Consider the following 15,719-nt stretch of genomic DNA (forward strand, 5'->3'; position numbering starts at 1 on the left):
ACACACACCACTCACGCGGACATTCCTTCTTTCACGCTCCAGCTCGCTCTTTTTACTCCTACTTCCCCTTCCCTCCTCTCCTGGATCAAGCGTTAATCTGCGAATCTCTGACCGAAAAAAAAAAAAAGGTGGGTGGGGGGATCCCGAAGTAGCAGAGTGAGGGAGGAGGAGGTGGAGAAAGGCGGGGAGGAGGAGGAGGAGCCCAGCGAACCAGAGTCAGAGGGACTGGTGGCTCCAGCGAGTGTACAGCCCCGGGGGGAGCCGGCGCTCTAGGCTGGGAACCCGTCAGCCTGTCTCCCACCCCCACCCCAGCTCCCGCGCCGCTTCTCCCGCGCCTGCCGGATTGCCGGCCCGCGCACAGGGGCCTGCTACACCCTGAGCTGGGGCCGCCGCTCAGGGACGCTAGAGCCAGGGGCGCCACTTGTGGCGAGCCCGACGCACCGCCAGACTGGTCCCCCACGCCCGGGATGCCGTTCTACAGGCGCACAGTGGTGCCCCAGCGCCTGTGCCCGCGCAACCCGCCGCAGCCGCTGACGGAGCTCCGAGACGTGAGCCACCTGGCCGCGCTCAGCCTCCTCCGGCAGCTCGCCGACCTCTGTGGCCACTCGCTGGCTCTGCTCGAGGACCTCGAGGGGCACCTGCTGGCCCTGGGGCGCCGCACCGACAGCCTGGTTCGGCGCACCGTGCGCCTCCGTCGCCGCCTTCCCTGCCGCCTGCTTGGCCCTGAGGACGACCAGGACCAGCTAGGTAACATCGCTCGCCCAGCTCGCGGCCCCTGACTACCCCGCCTTTGGGGGCGCCAGTGAGCGCCTGCTCAGCACCCACCCCTCCCCCCTCTCTCCCTCCCCGCTCCACCCCTTCCCTCCTCTCCGTTCCCCTCAGGGAGTGAAGGGATCTTGTTTCTCTGACTCCCCACCCGCCGCTCTCCCGCTGAAACTTTTTGCTCCTGGACCCGGGAGCGTCCTAAGTGGACCTATGCCCTCGGGGCTCCCGACCTCTTAGGGAACTAGGGGAGGAAGGCGGAGGTGGGAGCCACTGAGTCCTGGACAGCTTCAGCGCCGCCCCCAGGCCCGAGGCGTCCTCTTCTTCGCGGCGTCGGGAACCAAATGGCCGCGCTGCTGGCGTCTTTGCCTCAGTCCAGGAGCCCAGCAGCTTCTGAAAGCGCGCCCCAGCCGCAGGCCACCTACTGACTGCAGGGGACTGGCGGCAGTGCCTACCGGCTTTAAACCTGTGCAACTTTGCGCTTGAGTGTGTGCTCACACTCAGAGGAGTGTCTTGAGCGCCCACCCGCCTGCTTCACCCCTCGAGTTTGGGCTGCTACGCCAGGAGTGGCCAGAGAAAGGTGCGGGGAGAGACTGGCCCCAGTTTCGTTGATCCCCTACCCACACATTTTCTTGAGAGAACCGTTTAAAGCAACTGTCATCAGTTCGCGATTGTTTTAGGAATCAGCCATGCCTGAGAAACCAAGCGATGTCCTGGCTGAGTATGCAGGAGCCCTGAGAGGGAAGGAGGGCAATGCTAGCCCTTGTCCTTTACTATTTTGGGCTCTAGCACTTTGCATGGGGAATCCTCTATCCATGGGAATGCAGTGATCCCTTAGAGTGTAGCCTTTTGCTGAAAGCAAGGGGACTGAATGTGTTGAAAATGCTGACCACAGCTGGGCATGCCAAGTACCAGGGCCAATTGGCACCACCAGAAAGTTAGGGGAGAGGAGCAGTGTGGCCAGAAAGTTTCAAATGGGGGGCAGAAGGTGGCTACTGGCTGACTTTTGAGTGCAAGCTTCTAGCTGTTTTGGGAAGGAATCGTCTGGGTCAGCCCCTGTACATTTCAGACACCATCTTGCCCCTGCACCTTCCAGTAGGACAGGAGCCAGAGGCCCTAGCACTCCTTCAAAAAGGTATCTGACCTCTGAAGTGGATGGAGGAAGGCACTGGTGGAGAAAAATGAACTAGGTCCTGTGGGAAAAGGAAGGTGGAAGATACAGATGACTGCCAGATAGAATGTAGACGCAGGACTAGAAACCTCTGCATGGCAGGGGACCAGGAAAGCTGGGGCCCTAGTCTGATTAGTTTTCAGTGAACAAAGAGGGTAAGAAGGTCATTGTTGACTTTTTTTTTTTTTTTTTTTTTTTTTGCTGGGGTCCCACTGACTACCAGGATTAGCCTAGGAGAAATCTGATAAGTCAGCTTGGGGTGTAGTTTTCAAAATCCCCACACAGCTTGCAGAGAGCCACCTACTGAGTTTAGCAGGTTAAGTTAAGGACAGGGAGGAAGCTCTGTGCTTCCAACTTGTACCTTTCTGCCTGCTAATTGGAGAGCCTTTTCCACATGAGGGAAAGCTTGGCTTCACCCAGTCACCTTGGCACCTAACCCTTTCCAGTGATCTGGTGGGTTAGAAAAGAGATAGCTTTATGCAGTGGGTATCTTTTAAAGGAAAGGAGGAATTCTTAGGATACATTGCATTGGTTTGATTTCTTTGAAGTTTGCAAGAGCTGGGAGAGCAGCCACCTCTCATCTCTGGTATGGACACTTGCCTTTGAGAATGTATGTCTCTGGGCTCAGAGACACTGAGCAGTCTGCTGCATATGTGGAACACAGCTACCTTAATTAGGCCAGAAGTTCTGGTTTTCCATTTTCTGGTCTAATGCCCTACCCTACACTCCCCTTGAGGTTCCCACTGCACACTTTTCTCTTCAGGAGCTTTGAGTGTGTAGCAATGATCTGAGCATAAATGTCAAATGCAAAGAGAGTTGGGAGCATAATCAGTGTACCATCTGGCCACCGCCTTGTCACTCTGGCATAAGCTTCAACAAGTTGTTCAGCAGGCTGTATATTATATTTGACCCCAAATAAATACCCTATTTTTTAGCTGTTGTCAGGTCTTACCCTTTTTTCTTCCCTGTGTCTTTTCCTCTTAGCACCCCTACTCCTTTAATGACTATTTTGCTGGTACTCAGCACTCAGTACTCAGGCAGTATTTTACCATATATATCATCCTCTGTCTAGCTGGATTTCCCCTTACATTCTTTCTGTACTTAATTCTTTGACCATGGAGGCAGGAAAGACCTGGCAAGGAGAGAGGAAGGTTTGGAAATAACATGGCCAGAGTGTATGACACCTGACAGGCCAGCAGCTTGTAGCATTCCTGCAGCGACAGCTTGGTTGCCACCTACAGACTGAGTAATGGCAAGTCAGGCTGGCCCATAGCCTTCAGGCTTCTGGCGACCAGACTACAGGCTGGCTTGGGGCCCAGGGAGGCAGAAGGGGAAGACAAGGAGAGGAGAAGGAGAGAGAAAGAGGGAGAGAAAGTTGATGCTAAAGGAGTCCAAAGTGCTCCTCTACACAATCAGGGGTTATGCCACCACCATCTTCAAGGTTACAAGGGTAAGTCTTGGGCTGGGCTGGTTGCCTGGCAACACCCTCTCCTCCACTGAAGGCTGTTCTTTGGTAACTTGAACCCCTTTGAGACTGCCCTAGAAGCTCTTATAACTGGTATGGGTTGGGGGTTGGGAGGAGAAGAGGGTATGCTACAGGACTGCATTGGACTCCTCTGGTTGTGGATCTGTGGCTGCTGCCAAACCCTTGTCATGGCCCTTCTAATAACTTGAATTTTTCTCATACTTGGTTTTGCATGTGACCTGTTTTATTACATTTGTGTCCTGTACTCTGTACTCTTCATCTCAAGAGTGGCATTGTCAAAACCAGTGGGAAATAGCTCCCTGCCTGCTGCCATATGCTGAGTGAATCCAAGCTTTCCAATTTCTCCCTTGGAGATCTATTTAATGTTTGTAGGTGCTTAGATGATAATTACAAATGCAATCAGACCATTGGCCTAGAGGTGTAATATCTCCTGTGCGAGCAAGGAAGTCACTGAAGCACTGGACAACTCTAGGTATGTTTAATAACACTGCAGAGTGATCATGCTACCCTACCCCCATGAAATTACTGTGGGAAAGATGCACTGTTCCTCTTGCAATTATTTTGGCTTGAATACAACCACTTAGGATCGATGGTGGAAACTCCCTCTTCATCTTTATGTCAAATTCCTGTCTCTTGATTTTCCAACTTTGTGGCAACTCTGTCTCCACACCATAAAAGACAGCTGGTTTGTTTGTGTTTAAATCATAATTCCAGTGAGAGGGGAAAGTATTGTAAATCTATCTATATGCCGGTGAGAAAATTAAAGCTGCACCTCTAGGTCGCGACCAGTTTTCCATTTCAGATGAAGTGTCTTAGACCCTAAATCTGACCATCACTGCTCCTGAGGAGGGGACATGGCCTACTTGAGTCACATAGAGCAGGGGAAATTTCGGGGACTTGGAACAGGCACTATACCAGGGCTCACTTTGTCTCTGTCCTACACTTGGGACAGTGGCATGACAGAGTGGGGAGGTGGAGCAGGCCCATTTTCTTTCAAATACCATGAAATTCCTTGTCTGCTTCATGCTATTTCCATGTGTTGGAATATCTTTCCAGGAAAATTGTACACCGAAATGTCCACTAGAATATCTTTCACTTTAGAAACAAGAAAGTTAATCTTCTTTTTTAGACACATGAACGGCTAATGTGATAAAAAGCATCAGGATGACAAAATAGTAGAGTAATAGGAGAAGATTCAAGTTATGGTTCTTTGACCTTTATGAAGTTGATTAAGTATCAGGGGGAAAATGATGAATTTAAATAATCTGTCCCTGTATTTTTCTGGCTTGGCCAAAACTCTTGACTGCTGAGTCCCAGAAAAATGAAGGGACTTGTCCAAAGATCTGGATAAAGATCTTTAGTAGCCCTAAGTGCTACAAAGATTATAATGCCTCTCCACATGTAATTGCAACTGAAAGCAATGCAAAACCTTCAAATAAAATGTTATTTTTCTTGAAATTATGCAAAGTTCCACATGTATGTTGAAATTAAAATGGCTTCTTACTAGATTCTTGAATTCTCTCTCTCTCTTTTGTACTGCTATTGCTGGTGGCCTGGGTGAGGACTTAATATGTCTATTGGGGAATGTAGCACTGGCTAGGTCACATAGCAGGTCAGTGGCAGGAGGTCTTGATCTAGAAACCAGGCCTTCTGACATCCACGGTGGTGCTCTGCCCTCTGCAGTGATGATAAGTTCAAAGTCAGTTGTTCATTAAAAGTCAGTGCCCTGGCATTTTTTCTCTAGCTGGAACTTATCCAGGATGAGAAATGACTCCTGATACTTTTGGGAACTGTGAGATGCTCTGAAGTACAGGGCTTCTGTGATTTCTGCAGTTGGGACTTGGGGAGTGAGCTGGAGGTGGAGGGAAGGAAGGAAGGTCAACTGTAGAGAATAGATGTGAGGCAACAGTCTCCTTTCTTAAAACACAGTCTCCTTTAAGTTTTGAATGGGACGTAGTTTTGGGAAAATAATCTTCAGGTGGGAAAGAATGGCTGGGCCAGTGATTCTGTTCTCTGGAGGTTACCTTTCCACTGGGGTTTTTCACTCATAATCCTTCTGTCATCTTTATATGAGGTCTGTCCAGAGAAAGTCCAGCCATTGTTAATATAACTCGAATGGTTTGTGCAACATCAATGTAACCTGGCAGCCAAGGAGAGTGGACTGGAATGAGCACATGTAAGTAATGACGACTTCTAGTCAGTGGGGATGGTAGGCACTGTTGAGTGAGCATGTATACGGTGTGGCTGTGGCATGCAAAATAACTGAGTGAGTAGAGCAATAAATCTGCATCAAATTTTGCGTGAAGCTTGAACCTTCCTCCATGGAAACTATTTGGATGATCATCCAGAAGCCTGCAGCTATAGGCAACTGGTGATTGGCAGCTTCATCATGACAACATGCCCACTCAACACACCCTCTCTGTCTCATGCAGGGTTTTTTGTGAAAAATCAAATCACCCAGGTGACTACAGCCCAGATTTGGTGCCCTGTGACTTCTGGCTTTTCCCAAAACTAAAATCACCTTTGAAATAGTTTTTTTTTTCCAAAGGTGATTTTAGTTAGGAAGTATGTTGTACTAAGTGCTGTGTTAGAGTATAGCTCTAGAGTAGACAAATAAAAATTTACATTTTCTTAACTAACAGCGCATAAGGTATATTTTCTTAGGTTGTAAGTTGCTACAATTTTGCAATTGTAATTATTGCACATCAAATATCTTAAGTGTATGGCACCTAATACAATATGCATGAATAAATGCTTTGAAGGTGTTGCTGCTAATGTTAATAAATTATGCTCATTCACAAAAAAAAAATCACCTTTGAAAGGGAAGAGATTTCAGACTGTCAATGAAATTCAGGAAAATATGATGGAGCAACTGATGGCGATTGGGAGAACTCTGTGAGGTCCCAAGGTGCCTACTTTGAAGGGGACCAAGGCATCATTGTCCTGTATATGATGTTTCTTGTATCTTGTATCTTCTTCAGCAAATGTCTGTTTTTCAATAGCACATGGCTGGATACTTTCTGGACAGACCTCACACCCGCTAGTTTCCCTTATAGCTTTTAATTCAATTGTGGACACTTCTTGTCACACAACCACATCCTGGCCATTTTCTGTTGTTATAGCAGAGCCTGGTTGGCATTTCCAAAGGCACTTTTAATAAAAACCAAGGGGAATGAGAAAGTAAAATTATTACCAAAAATGTACTTAGCATACACATTTCAAAGTATGGATTTATTATTCAAAGCTTAAGTAGTTTAACAGGCTTACAAGCTTTGTTGGTCTTTATTTTCAGATCATTACTTTCTAGCCTTGAAGAGAGGGTAAAATTTTGTCTGGACCCTGTCTCTTTCCACCCTCTCACCCTTGTGCTGGGTGCTAGAGACCAGAGGTAAATCAGACCCAGTCTTTTCCCTCAAAGGGCTCCCAGTCTGCAGGAGTTGGGGAGAGCTGATAACCAGAACCAGAACGCTGGTCCACACCCCAGAGGATTTTCCATTCAGTCTGGTTTGGGTTCTGTGGATGGAATTTGGCCTTTTAGAATCCCCTATGGTAAAATCAGAAATAAAAACAATGATAGAATGCTACTGTGTATTCAGTGATGTGATCATATGAATTTGTAGATTTGAAATTGATGACCTTATCTTCACACATAGGCAGGGTAGGGCTTACTCGGTAGATAGACATTGCTTGGTGGATCTCCAGACTCACGGACTTCTTGTCATAACTCTATGGTCCTCTGGAATCCTCTATTTTCAGTGAGAACCACTGGCCTAACTATCTTGGTTTCAGTTATCATCTCTTTCCTGCTCTGAAGAATTTGATGATTTCACTTAGATGAACCCTCACTGAAGTTTTCAAGTTAGAGTGCACAGGATGACAATATCTTAATGGACAAGGCTGTGCTAATAATGCCACAAATAGGAGGTGTACTGACTAAGTGTTTGCACAAGCAGGCTTGCTGCAAGGTTCTTTGTGTGTGAGGCAGTGGGTCTGATTGTGTGCAGTACCACTAGACATCTGTCCTTTAATGTAGGAGGTTTGAGCCATCGGACAGCATTCTGTCCCTTCCTCATCCCCTTCTTCCATTCTGCCCTCTGTCTCTTTCTAAAATGTAAGCTCCTCAATGGAATATAAGCTTCTTGAGGGCAGAGAACTTTATCTGTTTTGCTACTGTATCTCCAGCCCCCAAAATAGTGCTTGGCAACTAACAGGCACTTAGTAAATACTTATTAAGTGCAATTCCTCCCTTCTTTTTAGCCATCACACATTTATTGAGCACCTGACTCTGGGTCTGGCACTGAGCTGGTTTCTGGGGATATAGAGCCAAGCTAGAATGCAGCCCCACGGTCCAGTGGGGAGAGCATCAAATCATTGTACTGCTGTGGAGGCAAGCCTGGGAGTCAAGGGAAGGCAGATGAGATGCACCTGACAGCCTGGAAGGTTGGAAAAGCTTCCAGGAGTATGTGTTGTCTGAGTTTTGAATGATGATCTTGAGCTGGCCAGTTGAAGAAGGAGGGGGAGGGAATTCCTGGCTCAGGAAGTAGCCTGTACAAGGCCTTGCTAGTGTGGGGGAGGAACTGACTCAAGTGATTCAGGAGGAGAGGGTGCAAGGAGCCTCCTGACTCAGAATGAGCCCTTGGGGTAGACGTGGGGTGGGGAGGCCTTTACATCCTGTTTGATGGCCAAGGAGGTGGATACTGGAGTCTTGGAAAGGTTAAAATGAAGTCTTAATAGTAACTGCAGATATTCTTGATCCGCATTCAAGTTTTCATTGGTCAGATGAAATTTGGGTGACCTTGGCCCCTCCCTGATTTGCAGAGCCAGGTCGTGGGCCCTTCCAAGAAGTCCAGGGCAGGGCGCCTCCAAGCCTCACAATGAGAAAGAAAGAGGGAGAAAAAGGAAGAGTCTACCTGCCTATATATCCCTGGCTGTGTGTATTCACTTGCACTCCAAAGCTAAATATATTATTATTCACGCTCCTGCTTTTTTTTTATGAGTGGGGATATTTGCCTGTCTTATTTTATTTTATTTTTCTTTCTACATAGCATAGATTCTTAAGAATTTTTTGTAATTCATCTAGGGGAAAATCAAAAAAATATTTTCCCTTTGGAAAATGGACTCAAAGAAGAGATGGATGTAAAAAAATGATTCAGCTGTTTCATTTTAACTGAAATCACTTGCTTCTGAGAACAGTGTAATTAACTGCCTGGCAATTTATAGTCTGATTCCCAAGATCTGCAAAATAGCCAGATTTATATTATCTTTCCCAACTATCAAGCCTTGAGGAGAGTGAGGTCTCCATCAACAGGCCTTGGCTTTCTCTGCTCTTGCAGGAGACCATGTGCCACAGTTGTCAACAACAGTGGCGTTGTTATATGTTGTCCCCCATGACCCAGTAATTCCACTTCCAGGCCCTTATGCTAAAGAAGTAATCAGGTATTGTGGGGGAAATGTTTGAGGATGCTCACTGCATGTTTTGGTATTTATATTAACCAAGGAATGAAAATAACTTAAACATTCAATAATAGGGGTGTGGTTATATAAATTTTGACAAGTCTGTGTGATAGAATACTATATAGCTGAGAAAATTCATGCTCAAAAGAAATATATAAGGATACATGGAAATGCACAAAATAATGCTAAGTGAAAATCCAGGGTATAAAATTGCATGTAATACAATATTATCCAAAATAAAGCACACATGCATAAAAAAGAAACTGGAGGGGTATATGGCAAAATGTTAACAATTGTTATGTCAGGGCAATTACAATGGTAACAATTGGTAGCAGTGATAACTAGGACAACAATGGCTATGTTTATGGGATTATGGGAGTGGGTTTTTTTCCTTATACTTTTCTGTAGTTTTCAAAATTTCCTATATGAACATGTATTACTTTTAATAAATAAAGAGAAACAAATGAATGATATGTTAATGAAGAACATCTTGGAAGTTAGAAGCAGCAACTCTGGGTAAAGTCTCACTTGTCAAGCGCTTATTAGCTGCCTCCTGTCTCTGAGCTGCAGCCCTTCATCTGTAACGGGGTTAGGTTAATGCTATCCAGTCAGAGGGCTGCTGGGAAGATCCAAAATAATGTATTTAAAACACCTGCACATACGATCACGCACACGATCACTAAATACTAAGAAGATGAAATTCCACGAAGCCTTTTGAAATCTCTGGATGGGGGTACTTTCAAGGTGAAGTTATGATGAGAGTGTTTCCTGGACATCTCTGAATTGCAGCTGCTCTTCCCTTTTCCAGAACATGTAAAGAGTGCCTGCATGCCCCCGGAGTAGCAGCATCTAGGTTTTCAAGGCTGTCAGCTCATCTGTCCCAACCCAAGGATTTTCCTTTCCTTTGACTCCTCCCTTCATTCTCCCCCACCGACATCTGTTCACTGCCTCACCAACCAAGGGGGGAAACATTCTTTGGAACTGAAGCCGAGGCACCACTGGGAGTCCTGGAAGCTATGAGATGTTTATTGTCACAGGGAATATGTGGTGCTGGCTGACCACAGCACCCCCCATGCTGGGACTCCACAGAGGGGCTTTAATGAAGCAGCACGGGAGAGATGCAGGCCACACAGCCAGGAAGCGTCCCCTGCCTATGGGGAGAGCTGTAGTCCAAGTGTCCTGCTGGCTCTCTGTTTACCTCTTCCCTTGGGTTGTCTGCATGGCTCCTAGCTTGGCTCACCAGTTTTACAGAACCTGCTTGGTTTGAGAATGAAGAAACACCTTTATCTCATGAAACTTATGGGGCCTAAGGTTGTTTCAGTGACACATTTGGCAGTTTGCCTGAGGGTCCAATGGGCCTAACCCTTACCAGCGGGGATATGGAGTGAGTAAGCCCTGATCTCAAAATCAGGCAGCCTCAAGGTCATGGGAATACCTTGGAGTGTCTAACACATGCCTAAACCACCAGTCATCTCCCAGGGTAGAATCCTTCACACTGCTTGTCTGATTGCATTTTTCATTTTTTAATTACGTACAGCCAAAAATAGAGACCCTAGCTGCAAATCCTAACTACTCAGAATGCTTAAAAAATTACTAATACTGTGCCCCCACTCCATTACCAGAACCAGAATTTCTGGGGGATGAGGCCCAGGAGTCAGGATTTTTAAAAGATCCCCAGGTAATTCTAATGTGCAGCCAAGGTTGAGAACCATTGTTAAGGTAAAGGTTATAGTTCAAGGAGAGCTGTCTAGAGTTTTCCAAATTTATTTGACCACATAATCCTTGAAAATTTATAATTTATTTGTGGATAATGAGCATGAATTATAATTCAGACATAGATTAAAGTAAGTGACAAGAGCCATGTTACCAGTCATCCAAGGTATAGGGAGTGCTTCCTGGAGCACAGAGGTGGCTTTCCATGTGACAGCCACTTTTAGAGGAATCTACCTTTGAAGCTGTCCCTGAAGGGGCAGCAGGCAGCCCTGAGCCCTGCTGCCCAGAGAACCAGGCATCCCAGAAAGCCGGGTGTGGATATTGAACCTGAGGGAGAAAGGGGTTCATCATGGCTGATGACCTAAAATGATTCCTGTATAAAAAGTTGCCAGGTGCTGAAGGGCTCCATGCTATTGTTCTGTCAGGTAGAGATGGAGTGCCTGTTATTAAAGTGGCCATGACAATGCTCAGAGCATGCTTTCTTGTTTTTAAATTTTTTATTTATTTATTTTTAGATAGAAGGGAAGGGAGGGAGAAAGAAAGGGAGAGAAACATTGATCAGCTGCCTTCTGTGCGTTTGGTCCTGATGAGGACCAAACCCGCAGCCCAGGCATGTGCCCTAACAGGGAATCAAACCAACCACCTTTCCCTTTGCGGTAAGGCACCCAACCAACTGAGCCACAATGGTCAGGGCTCAGAGCATGCTTTCAAACCTGGCTTCTTATCTACTTTTGCCCTCGCAACAGACCAAAGGATCAAACTTGGACTTTCAAAAATTCAAAGTATCTGATACAAAATACTTACCAGGTGGTTCAATTCAATAATTTACCTTTGATGGTGAGTTTCATAGCCAGCAGCAATGCCAATACAGAGCTAATTGTCAGCCTAGAAAATGAACTTACTCCACTCTGAAGACCTGAGACAAGTTGCGGAAGTTTCTTAATCTGACAGTGGTTTTGATGTCCACCTTATCTTCATTATAACAGACAATATCAATTCAGCAATCTTTAGACCACAACCATACTTGTATCCATGACTCAAGAAAGGTCCCCCTTTCCCCCTGTACACTAAAGGAGGAGTTGTATAGATATAATCTATGGATAGATTGGTTGTTATCTTTTCTTGTATAGGTCTTTTTCTTATTTATTGAGATCTGGGCATACCACAGAAATAGTTCAGTCTGTCATAGCTCCCTATGGTGTTAGTCCAGTCATCAAATCTGCATGAGATTCTATTCTGTGGGTCAGAATCAAAATGGTACTTTGATCCACTTGAGCCATGAAATGCTCACTCTTGTACAAACAGCCAGGCCTGAAGGGTGAAGCAGACCCTTGTTATTGTGAATAATAATGAAGACATATTTTTTTGTATTTTATTTATTTGCATTGAGTATGGGGAAGATAAAATGGCTCAGTAAAAGTAATGAAATTACTTTCCTGTGTATGTATTATTTTGCAGTATAGATGAATATTACTAATTTATTTCATTCTTCTCAGAGAGTACTACTTTTTAATGAAAATGATAGGTAATAGTTTCCCCCACCACTCTTTATAAAATTTAGATGTGATTTATTATCACACTCTATTTCCAGTATTGGTATGTATGTAAGCATGATAGTACAGCTATTTTTAAAATACATGAATATAAATAAAATAGTATGTTTAAAACTGCAAAAAAATAAAGTATTTGACAAGAAATGGTTTCACAGATGAATTTATTATGAAGCACAATAGTACCAACTTATAACTTTATAAGAGAACAAAGGCAATTATAAAAATGAAGCCATTTTATGAAGAAAAAAATAAATATATGTTAAGGTAAAGAACATTTTATTTTACATTTTTTGGTTATAACATGTCACCAAAACCACTAATATTTTCAATAAGAACAATATTTTAAATGAATATTCAGGTCAGGTGCACTTTCACACACCAATAATGAACTATCAGAAAGGGAAACTAAGAAAACAATCCCATTTACAATTGCACCAAAAATAATAAAATTCCTAAGAATAAATTTAACCAAGGAGGACCTGTACTCAGAAAATTATAAGATATGAGGAAAGAAATTGAAGAAGATGCAAATAAATGAAAGCATAATCTGTATTCATGGATAAGAACAGTTAAGATAGTTAAAATATCTATACTACCCAAAGCAATCTATCGATTCAATGCAATTCCTATCAAGACACCAGTGGTGTATTTCACAGAACTAGAACAAATATTCCAAAAATTTATATGGAACCATGAAAGACCCTGAACAGCCACAGTAATCTTGATAAAGAAGAACAAAGTTGAAGGAATCACACTACCTGATATCAAACTATACTACAAGCTATAGTAATCAAAACAACATGGTACTGGTGTGAAAAAAAATAGACATCTAGATCAATGGAACAGAATAGAGGGTCCAGAAAAAACCCACACCTTCATGGTCAATTAATATTTGACAAAGAGGGCAAAAACATACAATGAAGTAAAGACAGTCTATTCAATAAAAGGCATTGGAAAAACTGGACAGACACATACAAAAAATGAAACTAGACCACCTTCTTACACCATATAGAAGAATAAACTCAAAATAGATTAAAGACTTAAATGTAAGACTCAAAACCATAAAACTCCTAGAAGAAAACATAAGCAGTAAACTCTCTGATATTTCTCTTAGCAATATTTTTTTTTCTGACACATCTCCTCTGGCAAGGGAAACAAAAGAAAAAATAAGCAAAATGGAACTACATCATACTAAAAAGCTTTTGCACAGCAAAGCCAACCATCAACAAAACTAAAAGACAACCTATTGAATGGAAGATGATATTCACCACTGATACATCTGATAAGCCACAGGTGGCAAACACAAGGCCCAGGGGCCGAATCCCACCCTCCACCTTGTTTTATCTGGCCGGGCACCTTGTTTCTACCCAGTGGCAGGACTGAGCTCCTTGTCCCTAGTTAAGGAGTAGTTACATTTATAGAGTCCTAAAATTACATTTGGCCCTTTGAAGGCAACCGTGAGGCTGATGTGGTTCCCTGTAAAAATGAGTTTGACACCCCTGTGATAAGGGGTAAGTATCCAAAATTCATAAAGAACTCATGCAACCCAACACACAAAAAACACAGAACCAATTTAAAAATGGGCAGAGGACCTGAATAGACACTTCTCCAAAGAGGACATACAGATGGCTAATAAGACATATGAAATGATGCTCAACATCACTAATCATCAGAGAAATGGAAACTAAAACCACAATGAGATATCACCTCACACCTATTAGGATGACTGGCATCAATAAATTAACAAACAAGTGTTGGCAAGGATGTTGAGAAAAGGGAACCCTCATGCACTATTGGTGGGAATTCAGATTGGTACAGCCACTATGGAAAACAGCGTGGGGGGTCTTGAAAAAAGTAAAAATGGAACTGCCTTATGACCCAGCAATTCCACTTTTGGATACATGAGCATATTTGAAGAAACCTAAAACACTAATTTGAAAAGATACATGCACCTTGATGTGCATTGCAGTGTTATTTACAATAGCCAAGATATGGAGGCAACCCAAGTTCCCATCAATAGACAAGTGTATGAAGAAGATGTAGTACATATATACAATGAAATAATACTCGACCATAAAAAAGAATGAAATCTTACCATTTGTGACAGCATGGATGGACCTAGAGGGTATTATGCTAAGTGAAATAAGTGAGACAGACAAAGACAGATACCATATGATTTCACTTAAATGTGGAATCTAAAGAACAAAATAAATGAACAAATAAGATTAAAACAGACTCATTGACACAGAACAGACTGATGGTTGCCAGATGGGAAGCAGGTGGGTGTGCTCAGTGAAGAGTGTGAAGGGATTAAGAAGTAGAAATTGGTAGTTACAAAATAGTCATGGGGATGTAAAGTACAGCATAGGGGATATAGTCAATAATATTGTAGTAACTCTGTATGGTGCCAGGTGGGTAATGAACATATCAAGGGGAACACTTTGCAAAGTATATGATTGTCTATCCACCTGAATCCAATACAAAATTATATTGAATGTAAACTCTAATTGAAAAATTTAATTTTTTAAAAAAACAATATTTTTGTTTTCTTATGTCATAGCCACTTAACGTCACATATAATGTTATTGGGTTGGATCCATAAACCAGGTCAACCTCAACTTTCTTCTCTTTGCAAGAGAATATAAAGATTCCTTCATACATAGGGTTGCTGGAGTGGAGGGAAGAGGAAAGAAACTTCCAGTTGGGCATATTTATTGTTCCAAATTAGGCTATGCAAGAAACCACAAAGAGAAGTTGAGATGGTTGCCTTTAAATCAACATCTAGATCAGCCTCTATGCTCTCCTGCATTCTCAGATGGGCACACCATTTCTTGCAGGTAGATTATTACATTAATAACAGTGATAACAGCTATATAGATGTGTTTAGGATTTTAAAAACCCATATCTTCTTCAGCAAATGCAATTTAGAGGAAAAAGTATTTATCTTTTAGTTTTTTCCTCCTTCACAATCCCAATAGAAATAGAGTTTTAGAATGTGAGTCTAGGCCAACAGCTGCCCAGAGGTAGGTAGAGAATTGGTTCAAAAGCATGTCTGGAGTCAGTGGCCTCCCTGACTTCCACTGCTGAACTTCTGTGCTATTTTGGGGTCCTGAGATATCCTATCAGCAGCCCCAGAGAAATGCTGGGACAAGGGGGACAAGGGAGAGAGGAGAACTATGAGGAGCACTTTTAGTATTCTTCATTTCCTGCTGTGTTCAGAGGGGAGAGATGCTGAAGGCAACCCCTGTGGTTTGCCCCTGAGCAGTGACTGATGTCAGGGATGTCAAATAGGCATCAAGAAGAGGCAGCATCACTGCAGAGGACTCTGTTTAAGAAAGCTGAGAAGTGTGGTTTCAGAAATTTTTCCACCCAAAAATGTGAAAATTAAATAAGATTTAGTACTAAAAATTGGGGAAGAGTCCAGCTCCCGAAGCACTTTGCTCAGAGAGACTCAAGTGTTGAGGACTCTGGATAGCTAAGTCTCACTGCATTCCAGTTTCTAGCCTGTATTACCCCTGGGAATAATGACTTACATAAGTTTACTCCCCATTGTGAGATATTTTTTTACCATAATTCCGAG

General features: G+C 43.5%; 1 pseudogene; it reads left to right on the top strand.

Moving 5' to 3' along the window:
* Positions 1–10,935: 10,935 nt before the first annotated feature.
* On the top strand, positions 10,936–11,529 carry LOC112300107 (ragulator complex protein LAMTOR3-like; annotated as a pseudogene).
* The last annotated feature ends 4,190 nt before the right edge of the window (positions 11,530–15,719 follow it).

This window comes from Desmodus rotundus, chromosome X, assembly GCF_022682495.2.
Source record: "Desmodus rotundus isolate HL8 chromosome X, HLdesRot8A.1, whole genome shotgun sequence".
Classification (NCBI taxonomy): Eukaryota; Metazoa; Chordata; class Mammalia; order Chiroptera; family Phyllostomidae; genus Desmodus; species Desmodus rotundus.